Source organism: Acinonyx jubatus, chromosome A1 (assembly GCF_027475565.1).
Source record: "Acinonyx jubatus isolate Ajub_Pintada_27869175 chromosome A1, VMU_Ajub_asm_v1.0, whole genome shotgun sequence".
Taxonomy (NCBI): Eukaryota; Metazoa; Chordata; class Mammalia; order Carnivora; family Felidae; genus Acinonyx; species Acinonyx jubatus.
This window is the reverse complement of record NC_069380.1, coordinates 113,875,431-113,893,415: the sequence shown is the minus strand read 5'-3', so window position 1 is coordinate 113,893,415 and position 17,985 is coordinate 113,875,431. Positions and strand designations below refer to the sequence as shown.

Sequence of the window (17,985 nt, the reverse complement as noted above, 5' to 3'; positions counted from 1 at the left end):
ATTCATGATTTATTTAGTAATGTGGTTTGAGTTTGCCAAATACAGCATCTCTTTTCCTTTATGTATATATAGATGTATGCATTTTGGGGCACCTGAGTGGCTCAGTCAGTTGAGTGTCTGACTTCGGTTCAGGTCATGATCTCATGGTTCATGAGTTTGAGCCCCACATCAGGCTGCGTGCTGACAGCTCAGAGCCTGGAGCCTGTTTCAGATTCTGTGTCTCCCCCACCCCTCTGCGCCTCCCTGGTTCTCACTGTCTCTCTCTCTCAAAAATAAAAAAATAAACATTAAAAGAAAAAATATATGTGTGCATTTTGCATTGTAGGCAAAGAGTACGTATGGTAAAGATTCTTTAGTATTTGTTGAGAATCCCTTTTTTGCTTGTCAGGTGGTTAGTTTTTGTAAATGCCCTGAAGAAGGAGTGTTATTTATTTGCTGGATACATGGATGGAGGTGTGTGTGTGTGTGTGTGTGTGTGTGCGCGCGCACGCGTGTGTGTGTATATATATATACACACACACACATATATATATATAAATTTGTATATATATTTGCATATATATTTGTATGTATATACATGTATTATTTTATATATTTGTGTATATATGTCAATTCACTTTTTACAAGGTGTTTATAAGGCCAGGTTGTAAGGCCAACTTTACTTTCTTTCTTGAGAAATTTGTAATAAAATGCTTTGTATGATTATGTATTTCTGTTCATGTAATTGCTCAATTTTTGCTTTATTTTGTGTTAACATTGTTAAATTTATATAGATTGAGGATTCTTATAACCTCCTGGTTAATTGTACCTTTATATCATCAAGTTATGATCATCTTTACCCCTAAGAAGTCATTTTTACCTTTAAAGTGTAATTTGTCTGATATTAATAGATTTATCAGCTTTCTTTCTGATAGTGTTTTTTTGTTATATTTTTCTATTCCTTTTGATTATTCTCTCATTCTGTTTTGAATATTTCTTTACACAGCATCTAGCTAGATTTTGTTCTATTAATCCAGTTAAATATCTTTGTTTTTTATTGGGTGCATTTAACCCACTCCCTTTTAGTGTGATTTCTTAACACATTTGGATTAATTTCTGCCATCTATTTCACTAATTACCTTGATGTGTTTTAACATGCTTGATTGGGCTGCTAAAGTGGAAAGTTTTCCACCACCTCTCAGATAATATGAGAGCTCTAAGAATGCAGTTTTTTCAGTCTTCATTCTCTATGATATTGTTGTCTAATTTGTGTTCCCAGCTTTTTTTTTTTAATGGTTATTTATTTATTTTGAGAGAGAGAGTGAGCAGGCAGGGGCGGGGAAAAGAGAGAGGGAGACAGAATCCCAAACAGGCTCCGTGCTGCCAGCGCAGAGCCCAACGTGGGGCTCAGACCCATAAACCATGAGATCATGACCTGTGCCAAAATGAAGAGTTGGATGCTTAACTGACTGAGCCACCCAGGCACCCTTCCAGCTTGTTTTTAACCAGCTTTGTAAATTAGTCATTATTATCATAATCAGTGCTAATGTTTTACAGTTCATGCTTGTTCTTATGTACCTGTAGGTTTACTTTGTTTTTTTGTTTTGTTTTGTTTTTTTTTTGCCTAATTTTTCCTCCTGGGGTTCAACTCTTTCATCAGTTGTGTGTGGGTGGTAAACTTTTTTTTCCTAATTTTTTTTTTTTTTTACATTTATTTATTTTTGAGAGACAGAGACAGCACAAGTCGGGGATGGGCAGAGAGAATGAATGAGACACAGAATCTGAAACAGGCTCCAGGCTCTGAGCTCTCAGCACAGAGGCCGACCCAGGGCTCGAACTCACAAACCATAAGATCATGACCTGAGCTGAAGTCGGATGGTTAACCGACTGAGCCACCCAGGTGCCCCTGTGGGTGGTAACCTTTCTTAGTTTTCCCTGATACTGTCATCATTGTGCCTTTGCTGTGCAATGATAGTATATCTAGTTATACTTCTGGTATCTGTTATTACTTACGAAAATATCTGTTATGAGACTAATAGTATTTTCTTCTGTAGGCAGTTTTCCCCAGATTGTTTTAATGTTTTGCAGTTGTATTTAATTATCAGCAATTGTCCCAGGAAATGTCCTGCACTTCATTTCCAGATTAACTGATTTTTTTTCCTCAGTAGTGTTTAATGCATTTATTACATCCATAAAGTTGGAATTTAAGGGCTATGCCCTTGACCCTTGAACAATACAGGGTTTCAGGGTTCTGACCCCCCACACACTCAAAAATTTACGTTTAAATATGGTGTCTCCAAAAACTTAACTACTAATAGCCTACTGTTGACTGCGAGCCTTACTGATAAACAGTTGACTAACATACATATTTTGTATGTAACACACTGTATTCTTACAATAAGCTAAAGAAAAAGTATTATTAAAAAATCATAAGGAAAGGAAAATACATTTACAGAACTGTACCATAAAAAAATCCATTGATTCCATGAAAAAAATGTTAGAACTGATAAATGAATTCAGTAAAGTCACAGGATGCAAAATCAATGCACAGAAATCTGTTGCATTTCTATACACCAAAAATGAAGCAGCAGAAAAAGAAATTAAGAAAATGATCTCATTGAAGTGGTGCCTGGCCAGCTCAGTCAGTAGAGCATGCAACTCTTGATCTCATGGTTCTAAGTTTGAGCCACATGTTGGGTGGAGAGACCACTTAAAAAAAAACTCTGGAAAGAAAGAAAGAAAGAAAAGAAAGAAGAGAAAGAAAGAAAAAGGAAAGAAGAGAAAGAAGGAAGAAAGAAAACAATCTTATTTACAGTTGCACCAAAAATAGTAACATATCTAGGAATAAACCTAAACAAAGAGGTGAAAGACCTATACTCTGGAAACTATAAAATACTGATGAAAGAAATTTTGAAGATGACCCAAAGAAATGGAAAGAAATTCTAAACTCATGGATCAGAAGAACAAATTGTTAAAACATTTATACCATCCAAAGCGATCTATGCATTGAGTGCAATCCCTACCAAAATGCCAACAGCATTTTTCACAGAACTAGAACAAACAATCCTAAAATTTGTATGGAACCACAAAAGACCTCAAATAGCCAAAGCAGTCTTGAAAAAGAAGAGCAAAACTGAAAGCATCACAATTCCAGACTTGAAGTTTATACAACAAAGCTGTAGTGATCAAAAAAGTATTGTGCTGGCACAAAAATAGACACAAAGATCAATGGAACAGAATAGAAAACCCAAAAATAAACACAACTACATCGTCAAATAATCTTTGAGAAAACAGGAAAGGATATCCAATGGGAAAAGGACAGTCTCTTCAAATGGTATTGGGAAAATTGGACAGCAATTTGCAAAAGAAACAAACCAGACCACTTTATTACACCATATTCAAAAATAAATTCAAAATGGATGAAACACTTAAAACCTGTGAGACCTGAAACCATTAAAATCCTGGAAGAAAACACAGGCAGTAACCTTTTTGATATCAGCTGTAACAACTTTTTTCTAGATAACCCTTCTGGGGCAAGGGAAACAAAAGCAAAACTACTGGGACTGCATAAAAATAAAAAGCTTCTGCAGAGTAAAGGAAACAATCAACAAAACTAAATGACAACTTATGGAGTTGAGAAGATATTTGCAAGTGGCATATCCAATAAAGGGTTAGTATCGAAAATATAAAGAACTTAGAAAACTCAATACCCCAAAAAGAAATAATCCAGTTAAAAACTGGGCAGAAGATAAGAATAGACATTTTTCCAAAGAAGACATCCAGATGGCCAACAGACACACGAAAAGATGTTCATTATTCCTTACCATTATGGAAATGTAAATCAAAACTATAGTGAGATACCACCTCACAGCCATCAGAATGGCTAAAAGCAACAACACGAGAAACAACAGGTGTTGGTGAGGACCTGTAGTAAAGGGAACCCTTCTGCCCTTTTGGTGGGAATGTCAACTGGTGCAGCCACTGTGGAAAACAGTATGGAGGTTTCTCAAAAAGGTAATCTGTAGTTCAGCAATCACATGACTAGGTATTTACCCAAAGATTAGAAAAACACTAATTCAAAGGGATTCATGCACCCCTATGTTTATAGCAGCATTATTTACAATAGCCAAATTATGGAAGCATCCCCAGTGTCCATTGATTGATGAAAGGATCAAGAGGGTGTGGTGTGTATGTACACACACACACACACACACACACACACACACACACACACTGGACTATTGCTTGGCCCTAGAAAAGGAATGAAATCTTGACATTTGCAATGGTGTGGATGGAGCCACAGAGTATAATGCTAGGTGACATAAGTCAGTCAAGGAAAGACAGATACCATGTGATTTCACTCATATGTGGAATTTAAGAAACAAAACAAATGAGCCAAGGGAGAAAAAAGAGACAAACCAAGAACTCTTAACTATAGAGAACAAACAGAGGGGATGAATGTAATAGGTGATCATGATTAAGGAGTGCCCTTGTTGTGATGAGCACAGGGTGTTGTATGGAGGTATTGAATCACCATATTGTATACTTGAAACTGTTATTACACTACATGTTAGCTGGAATTAAAATAAAAACTTAAAAATAATTTTAAAAATACTCCAGAAAACAAAGGAGTGAGAGATAGGTGAAATAAGAGTGGCACAATTTTTATAATGGGTACGTGGAAACTTGTTATATTATCTCTACTTAATGTTTGTTTGAAAATTTCCATAATACAAGACGTTCTTTAAAATATAAGATAAAATAAAAATCAATTTATAAGTGGACCCACACAGTTCAAACCTATGTTATTCAAGGGTCACCTTTGTTTTTCATTTTAGGACTTGACTTTTAATTACTGCTTCCTTCAACGGGATTCAAAAGTTTTGATATGTAGTATTTTAAGTATCCTTTCAAAAAAATTTCTAAATTTCAATCACAATTTTTTTTTGGTACATGATTTATATTTGTTTTCTTAATTTCCAAATTTGATGAAAAGTTTCTAGTTAGGTTTTTGTTATTGACATGTAGCTTGTAGTCAGAGAAACACTTCTACTATTTCAGTCATTTGGAAATAGTTGAGTCTTTCTCTTTGGCTAGTATATGATCAGTTTTTATCAATATTCCACATGTGCCTAAATAGAATGTATATTCTGTACTTAGACCATGAGATAGCCTCCTTGCTTTTCTTTTTTTCTCCCCTTTTCCTCTTCCCCCTCATCTGGATACAGAATTCTATGATGACATTTGTTTTCTTGTAGCAAATTTCATTCTGCCTTCTGTTGTTGATGTGGAGAAGATAGCTCTTGGTTACTTATTTGAATTTTTATATTCATAAAAATATTCATAAAAATTCATATAAATATCTACTTTTAAGATTTTATCTCTGATTTTCTCTACTTTTCGATGATGCTGTGTTGAGGTGTGTGCGTGTGTTTCCTGCTTGGAGGTTCTTGGATTTATTCAAGCTGAATTTGTGTCTTTCATCTGTTCTGTAACATTTTCATTCATTATCCCCTCAGGTGTTGTCTGCCTTTTTTTTCTTTGCTATATTTTTGAGATTCCAATTAAACATATGTTAGACCTTCTCATTCAGTTTTTCATGTTTCTTTACCTATTTTCCATATTTCCTACCTATATGTCACATTTGCTGATCTAGATAATTTTGTGTAATTTATCTTCCTATTTACTCCTTTTCCTTTGTGCTGTGTCTCCTCTTGAGTCTATGAAACACTCAATTATGGATTTACAGTTATTTTTAGAAGTTTTATTTGCATCTTTTTCCAAGTCTGATGTACCCCCCCCCCCATTTTTTTTGGTTGACTGTGCACTGCAGATATTTTAGAGGATGTATTTTACTTATTTGAATCATTGTAAATGTAGGTGTGTGTGTGTGTTTTGAGAGAGGGAGAGAGGGAGAGAGAGAGAGCGAATCCCACAAGGGGCAGAAAGGGAGAGAGAGAAGCAGGGCTTACCCAAAGTAAGGCTTGAGTTCATCTGAAGCAGGCCTCAAACACATTTGATGTGGGGCTCGAACTCACAAACCATGAGATAGTGATCTGAGCTGAAGTCTGATGCTTAATCATCTGAGCCACCCAGGTGCCCCTCTAAATGTAGTTATAACTCCAGAACTGTTTCTGCTAGTTTCCCTCAACTGTGCCTTGTTTTCTTATGTGTTTGATTATTTTTTACTGTACTACTCATGGGTTTTTTAATTTGGGGGCCACAAAAGATTATAGGTTTTCAGAGAGCTTTGGGTTTTCATCTGCCAGGGGCCTGGAGATAATTAACAGTCTGGAACCATCTCAAGTCAGGTTTAGAACTTGAGGCTTTCCAGTCTGCCCAAAGGATGTGAATCCAGATTGTAAAACCATATGAAGGCCAGGTTGTAGCTTCCATCTTTGGGGGACAGTTTTCCCTTGTTCTTTTGATTGCCCGTGCAATCTATCTATCTATCTTTCTTTCTGTCTGTCTGTCTTTCTTTCTTTCTTTCTTTCTTTCTTTCTTTCTTTCTTTCTTTCCTTATGTTTATTTTTGAGAGAGAGAGAGCGAACAGGGGAGGGGCAGAGAGAGAGAGAGAGAGGGAGACAGAATCCCAAGCAGGCTCAGCACCATCAGTGCAGAGCCCAGTGATGGGCTCAAAATCACAAACTATTAGATCATCTCAGCCGAAACTAAGAGTCAGATGCTTAACCGACTGAGCCACCCAAGCACCCCATGCCTGTGCAATCTGTCTGATTCACCCCTAAGCTAGGACTCCAACAAAAGACTGTACTTTCAGAATAAATGTGGGGCAGGTTTCCGTTTTGGATAGTACTAGGCTTAACTTTGTCCACCTTTCACACAAGACTGCCAAAATCAAAACCCAAGTTCACCTGAATAATTGAATGCTCTAGGCCTGAGTGGCTTTAATACCGTGGTTGTTTTTCTGGGTTCCTTCTCTTCTTTAGCCTTTGATCCTTCAGTTTTTAATCACTTTGTTGCTTTTTGATGCTTTTAGGGGAAATATTTTTTATATTCATTTTTGTTTTCAAAAAGTGGGTTGGCCTGAATAGTTTAACTCATCATTATTGGAAATGAGAAGTAGCTATTGATTTAAAAAAAAAAAATTACGAAGTGGGGCCCCTGGGTGGCTCAGTCAGTTAAGTGTCCAACTTCGGCTCAGGTGATGAGCTCATGGTTCATGGATTTGAGCCCTGCATTGGGCTCTGTGCTGACAGCTCAGAGCCTGGAGCCTGCTTCAGATTCTGTGGCTCCCTCTCTCTCTGCCCTTCCCCGCTCAGGCACACGTGCATGTGCTCTTTATCTCTCTCAAAAATAAACATTAAAAAAAATTAAAAATTTATTATGAAGTACCTTATTTAATCTATCTTACTGTTTTCAACAGCCTTCCAGTTTATTCTGTCTTTTTTTTTTTTTTTTTTTAGTGTAATGCATGAGCAGGGGAGAGGGGCAAAAGGGGGGAGAGAGAATATCTTACGCAGACTTCATGCTCAGCGTGGAGCCCAAAGTGGGCCTTAATGTCACGACCATGAGATCATGACCTGAGCCTAAGAGTCAGATGCTTAACTGACTGAGCCACCCAGGAGCCCTTCTATGTCTGTTTTTGACAGGAATCTTTTTGGTATTTTATGATTATGCATGATGCTGGCATTTGGTGTGTGTATATATGTGTGTATATGTTTTATATATTTGCAAATATATTTATGTTAGGTATGTTTATGTTAAATATGTTGCATTAATGTTCAGTACATATACATAAATATCATTTTCACCAAGGTGGTCCAAGAGCGATTTATGGTGAATTGTGTGCATTTTGTCATCTAACAAGATGCCATATGGTAAACTTCTGTGACTTCTCTTTTTGTTAATTGTATTTATATATTACTTAGTGGTGAATCATCTTTACATATCTGTAATGACTTTTTTTTGGTCATTGTATTAATTATATATTGCTGCATAAGAAATTACCATGAATTTAGCTGCTCAAAACCATGCACAGTTATTATATAATTTTCTATGTATCAGAAGTCCAGCCACGACTTAGTGGGTACTTTGCATCGCTTAGCTGGAGTTTATGGAAGACTCATGTATAAATTCATGTGGTAATGGACAGAACTCACTTTTGTTCAGGTTGTTACCGGATTAGGGGCTTCACTTCTTGCTGGCTAGAACCTCCTCTCAGTTCCTTGCCACATGCACATCTCCATAAATAGCTTAAACAGCTTACAATATGGCAGGTTGCTTCTCCAAGGCCAGCAAAGGAGACAGTTCTCTGCAAAACAGGCATTTCAGTGTTTCATAGTTGATCACATACACATAATCACATATGTCCTGTCACTGTTGCTGTATTGGTTAGAACCCCTCTGACTTAAGGGGAGGGAGTTAATACAAGGATTTGTCTGGTTTTGGTCTAGACCTTCTAAATTGGCTGTAAGTGACAGAAAATGGCTTAGATAAGAAGGACAGTTATTTGTCTTTTGTCTAAACATCATCTTCAGGTCAGCAGCCTAGGGCTGATGTGGCAGCCTTGCTCCAGATACACACAGGGTTCTTGAGTTTCTTTCAGTCACATTGTGACGCTATCCCTAAGCATTAACCCTTTTCCTTGTCATCCAAGATGGCCAGGTGTGCATTCTAGAGAGCAGAATGAAGGAAGGAACATAGAAGAGGAGGCAAATCACACCTAAAAGTTTGTTTAGAAGGATTCTAAAAGCTGCTAGGTGGTGCTTATGCTTGTATTCCCCTGGCCAAAATGTAGTCTTTATAGCAAAAAGTTTGCTGTATGTAAGAATGGGAGAACAGATCATGAGGGACCACTAGCAAAACAAAACAAAAAACACTAGTTTCTCTTGGCTCTGGGATAGTTAAGCATACACTTAGGTTTTCTTTTTGTTTGAGATTTGGAAAGATTATCTGAGAAAATGCCAATGGCTCAGTTTCTGTTCTATAGAAGGCAGGACTAAAAGAGTCTATTATACCAGAAGGGACTAGACTGACCAGGAGCAGGTGAAGTGTGGGTATGAGAAAAGTGGTTGTGGAAGAGGAGCCTTCCAGGGGAAGGACCTTTACATATATCCTGTCATTTAATCCTTGAAACAAATCTTTCTGTGAATAATAGTATTCTGGCTTTATAAAAGAAGAAGGTACTTGCCCAAGGGCACTCAGATAATTTATTGGAGGGCTATACATTTTTTTGAAGAGTTAACAGACTCTGACAAAACATGCCATCCCTCTAAGGGTCTTCAATGGGAACCTTAGTCTTTTTATTCATCAGTCATGCAAGCTCTCGACTATTTTAAGGTTGCAGGAAATGAGATAGGGAGGAAACAGGAGGGATTTATGGAAAGTCCACCATGTTCAGGCTAGGTCCTGTAGACAGTCTGAGTGGTGGTCAGGATGTGACTTGATGAAAGTTTCTTGTGTACCTTCCTTTTCTTCCATTGTCCACTTCTGCATTAGGAGATTCCCAATGGACACTAACCGGATTGATTCCTATTAGGGATTTTGTGCCCATGGGCTTCTGCCTGTTGGTAACAAACCCTGACAACAGCTCTGACCAACCTTTCCAGAAATAGGCCTGCTCAGAATGGGCAAGCATGTTTTAAACTCTACCACTCTGGTTCTTTTTTGAGAACAATCAAGCCCCTTCTCAGGGGTTTCTCTATGAGATTTAAGTCACAAGGTCATCGATGGTGGACCTTCTCCTGTCGTCCTTTATCTCTTCTCTCCCTCCCATCAAGTACTTGTGAGTGTTTTGTTTATTGAATTACTGATCACTTGGAAGTTTTCTCTCCCAGCCTTTCTTCTCCTGGTAATAGTAGTCTATTACTGAAAGAGGAGAATCCAAAAGGGTAGGGGAAGGCAATAATTGAAAGATGGCAGAGATAGCAACCCTGTCCCCCACTGATGACAGTCACGCTTTGCAGCCAGTGCTGCGTGGGTAGAAGACCGGTGGGGGAGTCTCAGGGCTTTTTCAGGATGTTGGCTGCATCCCATTATCTCAGAATCTGTGTGAAGTGTTTAATGAACGGCACTGAGTAAAAAGCTGTCATGTGGCTGTGAAACAGAAGGATTTCCTTGTATTGGACAATCCATAATCCCTTTGTTTCAGGGAAATCTCTAAGATTGACTTCCCAGTCTGCTTCCCAGCCCCCACTGCATTTCATTTGCGTGCACAACCTTGAGGTTTAAAGCTAATTTATTTCTCTCTCATTTTCTTTCAGCTTTTATACTGCATTTAATCAGTTGCTTTGGTCCCACTGCCACTTTATCCTGGCTTGCCGGAAAAGGATTATAGCTGGGTCCTCATGCCCCAGCCTCATCCGGAGCATCTGGCCAATAGGCCAGAACACAGAATGTCTCAGAGGCTTCCTGCTCTCTTTAAGTGGCAAGCACAGGGTAGTTTAGGCTGTTTGGGAGCCTTCCATTTGTAGAGCACCCACAAAATGGGAAGGAGAAAAAGGACTGAAGGGTCTTTTTTAAAAGCAAGCTAGAAAAATGTGTGAAAAAGAAAATGTAAGCCACCTCACCTCTTCCCAAGAGTTTTCCCCAATTTACTTTTTGCAGTTAGGTCATTTAGATTCTCATGGTGTGTAGATGAGGGTAAAGGCTGTCCCAGTAGGTTTTCTGTTTGCATTAGACTGGGAGTTCTGGGAGCATCCTGAGGGACTTTGCTCATAGCCATTGCTCTGGTACCTTCACCCTGAGCAAGTGTCTTTTCACAGTCCTCATGGTCTTAGTGCAACTCTTTTTGGGTAAAGTTGATGCTAAGATTCAAAAAGAAGCAAAGACTGATCAGAAAGTGGGCCCAGGAGTAAACCTGCTGGACACTACTCAGCTAGGAAAAGAGAACAGGAATAAGCAATCCCTGATGCATACCTGTGGCATTTAACATGAAATCCCTGATGCACCGATGCTCTTGCCAAAGAGCTGTGGATGGTGATCAGTGGCTGAATGGAGGACCCTCAGAACCGCCTCAGTACCTCTGTTGAAATGATTTGTGCAAGACCATGGGGCTATGTGGCAGCCAGAATGAGAAGATGAGTCAGAAGCTCTGAGTTTCCAGGCTCAGATAAGACCTTCAGGTAGCATTTCCTGCCCAGTCAGAGAACTCCTGGGATCTGGGACAATGTGTTCCTGCAAGATTCAGATAATGTTCCCACTCTCTCTAGCCCTGTAACTCAGAAAAAACTTAGCCTTGAACAAGCTGCGGTTTCCCCTTTTGCAAAGGTGAAAAATAGTTGGGGGCTTCTCAAGCTGGATGGTGCATCCTGGGCAGTTGTTCAGCCTGCCTGCCCTCCCTCCTTTATTGCTACAGCCTGTCTTCAGATATTCATAGTGACCACTTGGGTCTCCACGTATGTCTGGCTGTGCTGCTGATCTTGGCCCTGTGTTCTGGAGGTCTATACCCGAAGGTTCACTGATACTGCATGGCTGAGAGATATGTAAGACTTGTTTTCTGCATGGAATGTAATCAGATGTCTCTGTAGTGTTTTGGTAAATGTCCAGATGAGTGTCTTTGAGGTATCTTACTTAAATTTAAATTTTATGTCCTCAATTCTGATTTAGTAACATATTCATATGGTTCAAAAGTCAAAGGGTACAAAAGGGCATGGTGAAAAGGCTTTGTTCTATCCTGTCTTTGCCATCCAACTTCCTTAAGGTACCCAGTGTTGCCGGTTTCTTCTAGAGATATTTATGCATTTTCAAGCAGATAGACCTATATAGTGTTTCTTTCCCTCTGTTTTGATATAAAAGGTAGATTGCTGTATATACATCATTTTACATTTTGCTTTTTCCATATAACAGTATATCTTGGACATGATTCTTTATCCATACATAAAATCCTTCTTAGGAGGTGGGATTTGTTTTTAATAAATGGAGAATTACTCAGGTGGAAGCTTTTGGGGAAATGTGTGCATTGACCCATGCTTGAAAATGACAGTACTCCAATTAATTAGGCTTACTACTCTGCAAAATTCATTGTTTAAATAAAGGATGTATTTGATTGTTGTGTCTAAGAACTGATTACTGATGACTTTTTAGAGTAGTATGAGTCAGAAAGCATTTTTGATGATAAGTTTGGAATGACTGTGTCATTAGTTCTGATTGAGAGTTTGTGCAGTTCAAAATTTTAGTTTAAAACCTGTTAAGGAAATAAAGCAGCCACATGCTGGATCTCCTTTGCTACAGTGTGGATTTCCTCCACTGTGTTGGGACTGTTTTGTAACAGTTAGGTGTAGGGGGCTGTGCTAGGTATACCATGACCACTAGACACTTGGGACTCTGGAGATACTCTGATGCTTTGTCTTAGCAATTATGAAAAGTAAAAATAAAAATCTTCGCTATGTGCATTTTCCTCCACTGAAACCTGCTGACAAATTGGGCATGGTTCCAAACCCATGTGGCGGACTGGTTGGGCTGTGGCCCTTTCATGATCATGTGCTTGATAAAGAGCCGATTCCCAGCGGGATTGGTGTGGGAGGGGGATGAGTTGAGGGTGGGTAGAAGGTCTCCATCTTGAGTATTTGCCAGGGAAGCCACTTGCATGCTTCCGGGAGAGCCAGGCTATTTACAGAAAACAAAAGCTATAGTTCTTGCCATTTAGAAGCCCTCTAAGGGCTTAGAATTCTCATAGCTAGCTTAAGATATCAAGAGCTCCTGGGGCGCCTGGGTGGTTAAGTCAAACATCAGACTTCAGCTCAGGTCATCATCTCACGGTTCATGAGTTTGAGCCCCATATCGGGCTCTGTGCTGACACCTCAGCCTAGAGCTTGCTTCGGATTCTGTGTCTCCCCCTCTCTCTGCCCTTCCCCTGCTCATGCTGGGGATAAAATAAATAAATAAAACAAACATAAATAAATAAATAAATAAATAAAACATTAAAAAAATTTTTTTAAGATATCAAGAGTTCCTAAACATTGAAAAGAACATAGTGCCTATCCTGCTCATGGCCTCTCCTCTTCTCCCTGTGACTAGGAAATTCAAAATAAAAATAATTCCAAATTTTAAATTAGACCCACTACCCCAGGATGGATGACCAGTTAGATTTTTAAAAATAATGTGTTAAATATCAAATTAATTACATTTTCCCCTCACTGTTTTGGGTACTCATGCTTTGTAGATACCCAAGGACAAATTGAGTGTCTCTGTTGTATGATCCAACATTGAAAGTTTCTAGTTCTCCCAAGGAGCTGCCCTTTTCTGGGAGTTGGGTGGCAGGAATTATTTTACAATATTAAGAATTTTGAAGTTAAAAAAAATGTTCTTTTGTTTATTTAATAATACCTTTACCCAAACCAAACATTGAAATAGCTCTGAAATTTTTCTCCAAGAAATGCATTTTCTTCTTGAGTGCTTCATGATGAAATCAGTCTTAATTTCAGTTCAACTAGTGTGTAAAAACACACAGTGAGTGATTATTAGTCCCCGAAGGAGGCAAGACAGATGGAGCCCAGAATGGAATTGGCTTTATGATTAATTGAATCCTTGAAGAGTTGAATAGAGTTAGAGCTGATTCGGCCCAATCAGCGCCTTGAGACGGCTGGTGTTGTCCTGAGCCTGAGAGAGGAAAGGGTCACAATAACCCAGATTTATCCTCTATTAAAATGGATTGGATGTATGCACCAGACGGTTCCCATTTTTAAACCTTTGATGCAGGATAATTGGAATGGAAACAAACAAGATTAGAACTAGATTACAGGTATTTGTGCAAGTTGCTTCCTAAATCAATCAGAGTCCCTGATTTATTCTGAGGGTGTGTTATCATTAGAGTGAATCATTGAAACTCTGAGACACATCTGGAGCTGTCCAGTCAGAAGGGGAAGAGGGAGGAGGGGGCCGCAGAGAGCTGCTTGGGGTTGGGAACTAGGCACAACTGTACAGTGTTTTTCTGGCTTTTGGGGTAGACATCTTCCAGAGAGAATTTTAATTTAATTTTGCTTTTTCTTTCAGGCAGGGGTGTGTAATGTATAGGTTTGAAATGACTGCCTCTACTCCACAGTGAATAGAAAGATGTGTTCTTTTGTAATGTTTGGATCAAATAGTCAACCAGGGAAGCTGCTGGCTGTGGGGACCCTGCAATTCAGGGAGCAGGAAGGGAGAAGGCCTGGTGCTGTGGGGGGACTGCAGCCACATTAACTACCACGTCCCTTAGAATAATGGTGCCCTGGTGCCTTGCCAGGGGGCCTGTTAGTATAAGACATCATCTGTGGAGCTAGAAAGCTTGGGTTTGCTCTCATGGACAGGCTATACTTCCTGGACCAGGAGCTGAGGGAACAAGCCCAAGTTCTGTCCCAGTCCTCTGCTACCACTAAGGCTGACTGTGCGCAGAGAGCCGTGTGTGGGGTCATGATCCCGAGGGTGACCCTGTTCTAGTCCTGAACTCAGGAGTCTGGACACAGGCATCACACTCTCAGGTCTATAGCCAGCTTACTGACATTTAAGGACTCATTTTACTTAGATAAATAAGAGGACTAGATATCTGAGGTTCCTTTTGTCTGGGGAAGTGTACTACTCTCTCTTTTTTCCTGGGTTGTCTTTCAGACGTTGGTGCCCATATCAAGTCCCTGGCAGCATGCTGGGTTAGCCCCCTAGAAGCTTCATCTGATAGGCAAGCCTCACCCTTACCTTCAAACTGGGCCTTTTTTTTTTTTTTTTCTTTGCATTTTTCCATTTTGAGCTCTTGTGAGTCAGGCTGCAGGCAGCTCATTTACATGGGAGTCAGCCAGAAGGAAAGTGGCTTGAAGTCTACTTTCATTTTGCCGTGGGAGGTGTTTTCCTGTTGAATTGCTAACCAGGCAGGTCAGGGGGGAATCATAAGGGATCTCACTCATCCCTAGATGGAAACAAGTACAGCAAAATACCTCAGAAGGGGGTGAAAAAAATCTTCCTTGATGACATTTCTCAAGCCTGGCATTCTCCAAATTGAACATACCTAAAAGGCACTATCCCCAAGGGCAGGAGGGGGTGGTTTCTTGGTCCCACATCAGGGAAGGTAAAAACCAAGGCCCATGCCACACCCTGAGGCCCCTGAAGAGCTAAGAACTGAGCCCTGCTTCTCTTCTCCTCGTTTTCCCGCTGCCATGTCCTGCTGTTACCTTGGTCCTGCTAGCTGGTCTGGCTGTAGCTTCCACTGCTGCCATTGTGTTAGGCACAAAGGACTTTAATTTGCCTATTTTGTTGGAGTCCCCTTTGTGTGGAATCGCGCCTGAAAAGTATCTAATCTGCTTGTGTCCGTTACAGCCTTTGTTCTTGTCAGAGGCATCTCCTCTCTTTCCAGCTCAGCCTCAGCTGGACATTTCGCCCCACCTTACCCTAGACCCTAGAGCAAGCACTGCTCAGCAGATTCTCCTTCCTCACTTTGGTGTGGCGATGGGGTGGGGAGTGGCAGTCCTACTTAGAGGCCATGCCTGATGGCCTGGGCCTGAAAGGCCCCAAGCATGTATGAGAAAGGGGGGTGGATGATACAGTGTTAGTCTTGCTGGGATTGCTTGTCTTGCCTGTAATCCTTAGTATCTGTGGTCTGAGGAGTGTGTTCTTCTTTTTGTGATTGACTCTGGATTTTACCTCCCATTTGCCTAGAGTGATACTTGTCCTGGGGTCTTGGAAATGCGGTTGCTGTATTCAGTGACAAGAGGACAGGCTAGACGCTTAACCCTGCTGGTTATATAAGGTGGAAGAAGAACTTACCAGTGTCTTTCTTAGCCTTCGTTTCTCTAGACTTTGGTTGGAACCTGTCCTCTGGGGCAGGGGAATATTTTAGCCACCTTTACTGATTCCCCAGTGAAACCCAATGTGACATGAAGCTCATTTTAGCCTAAAGGATGCCACATAGTACTTGTGCCTATCTTGTCCCATCTATCTGTCAAATGCCCAGCGCTATGGGTGGGGTACGTACATATCAGAGAGATGGCTGAGTGAACGGCTCACAGCAGAGGAAGCTCTTGTCTGGGAGTGGTTAGGATCAACTTCCGGGGGGAGGGATGCCAACTAGGCCTGTGTCTCACAGAGGCTGTCTTTTTCTTCATGGACATCAGTGTAGTTTACATTTGCAGTTTCTGCTGTGCCTCCCTTGTCTTAGGGCCTGCATTCTCTGTTATGACTGGATGGAGGGAAAAGCCCTAATGGGAAAAGCTGGAACATGGGAGAGCCATTCAGGTAGAATGGGTGGTGGTAGGGCAGATGTGCTCGGACACATACCTCCTGTATGTCTCATGCAGTGTGAAGGGGCCTGTCCTCATCCTGTCCCCCTCTCTGTATAGCACCCCAGCCTGTGGACTGCTAGGCAAATGTGATTCTTGATGACAAGCTGGAAGGGGAGGACTAAGCGAGGTAGCAGTCATGGCTAAGGTCTTCCCACCAAGAGGAATGCTTTTTGGAGTAGTGTGCCCAATGCCATTTCTCCCCATTAGTGTGTTCTGTTTTTTTTTTTTTTCCTTAAAGAATGTTAATATTTATTTATTTTTGAGAGGGAAGAGACAGAGTGCAGTGCGAACAGGAGAGAGGCTGAGAGGGAGGGAGACACAGAATCCAAAGCAGACTCCAAGCTCTGAGTTGTCAGCCCAGAGCCCGACACAGGGCTCCAATTCACAAACGATGAGATCATGACCTGAGCCAAAGTCGGATGCTCAATTTACAGAGCCACCCAGGCACCTCCCTCATTAATGTGTTCTTAAAAGGTCATTTTGTTAGACATCCCCAAAGAACCATGCTGGGGAAACATTACAGGAAGTAGAGATGCCATCTAGGGGTGCAGAGGGACCCAAAGGCCAGGAGCACCAGGGTCCCACTGATTGGCACAATGACTTTGACCAAAGCCCTTGGCCTCTCTGTGCTCTTACCTAGAAGTAGGGACTGTTCTCCTGTACCTCCTGGGGCCATGGAGAGAGATGAGATTATCCCTGTAAAGTGCTCTGATTGTCTTGGAAGAAAGATGCTATGTCTCTGCCAGTTGTTGTTGTTGTTATAAATAGTGACACTTGAAAATCGATAGGGCATCACTCTGAGGAGCTGTAAATACTGCCCACGCCTGTTTGTTTTCCATTTTAATTTCACCTTTTCCTAATGAAGGGAGGGGCGATACTGTCTGCCTTGCACACCTCACTGATGGTTGTGAGGATTCACCTCAAGATAATGAGCACAGCCAGAACTGTGAGCTGGGCAAAGGCATTTGGCTGCCATGCTTGTTGCTTATGGCAGACAGGCTCAGGGTCCAGCTCATTTGACAAATGTTTACTCAATTTCAACTCCCTTACATTCTAAGAGGGTGGAAAGATGCATCTGGCATATTTACTGCCTCAAAATATTTAGAGTCTAGACTAAGGCATGAAGAATGTTTAGAAATAACCAGGGTACCTACAATATTTCCAGACCCTGAGCTAAGCTGTTTATATACATTTTCACATTGAATCTAAGTAAGGACTGTTATGAATAAGTACAATTACTTCCATTTTACTCATGAAGACACTATGGCCTAGAGAAGTCACATACTTCCTGAGGGTAACATAGCTGGACTGTATTAGAGCAAAGACATGAACCTAGTGACACAAAACCCAAGCTCTTAACCAGTGTTTCATGCACATGATAGTAGATGCTGAGTAAGAGACTGAGAGAAACAGAGAGAAGGAGAGGGGGAGAGTGGAGAGAGAGAGCTAGGGTAGGAGGGAAAGAGGAAGGAGGGAAGTACAGAGAGAGTTTGAAGGGGGTTGGAGAGAGGGAATGAGAGAGGGAGAGATAGCTAGATATCTGGGTTCCTATTATTTTCTCTGCCTGTGAGTGATCATCAGCCTTATTCTTTGCTTTTATTTCTGACTTTTCTGAACTCTGCTTTTATTTCTATGGTATGTCATAGGTCAGATCCAACCCCAGGAGCAAAATCAGGGTCTCTATGAGGTATGGGCCATAGACAAGAAACTTGATTTTGATGGCTCACCATTCCCATGAAATGCCCTTCATCAAACACTCGCATCATGAGGTGGACTCTGATTGTTCCCAGGGGAAGGTTTT

The 17,985-nt window shown here is 40.7% G+C and overlaps 1 protein-coding gene across 7 annotated transcripts in view; it reads left to right on the top strand.

Annotated features, from left to right (window-relative positions):
• Positions 1-17,985, top strand: part of SIL1 (SIL1 nucleotide exchange factor) — a 285,078-nt gene that overhangs the window by 230,507 nt on the left and 36,586 nt on the right. The window lies entirely within an intron of this gene.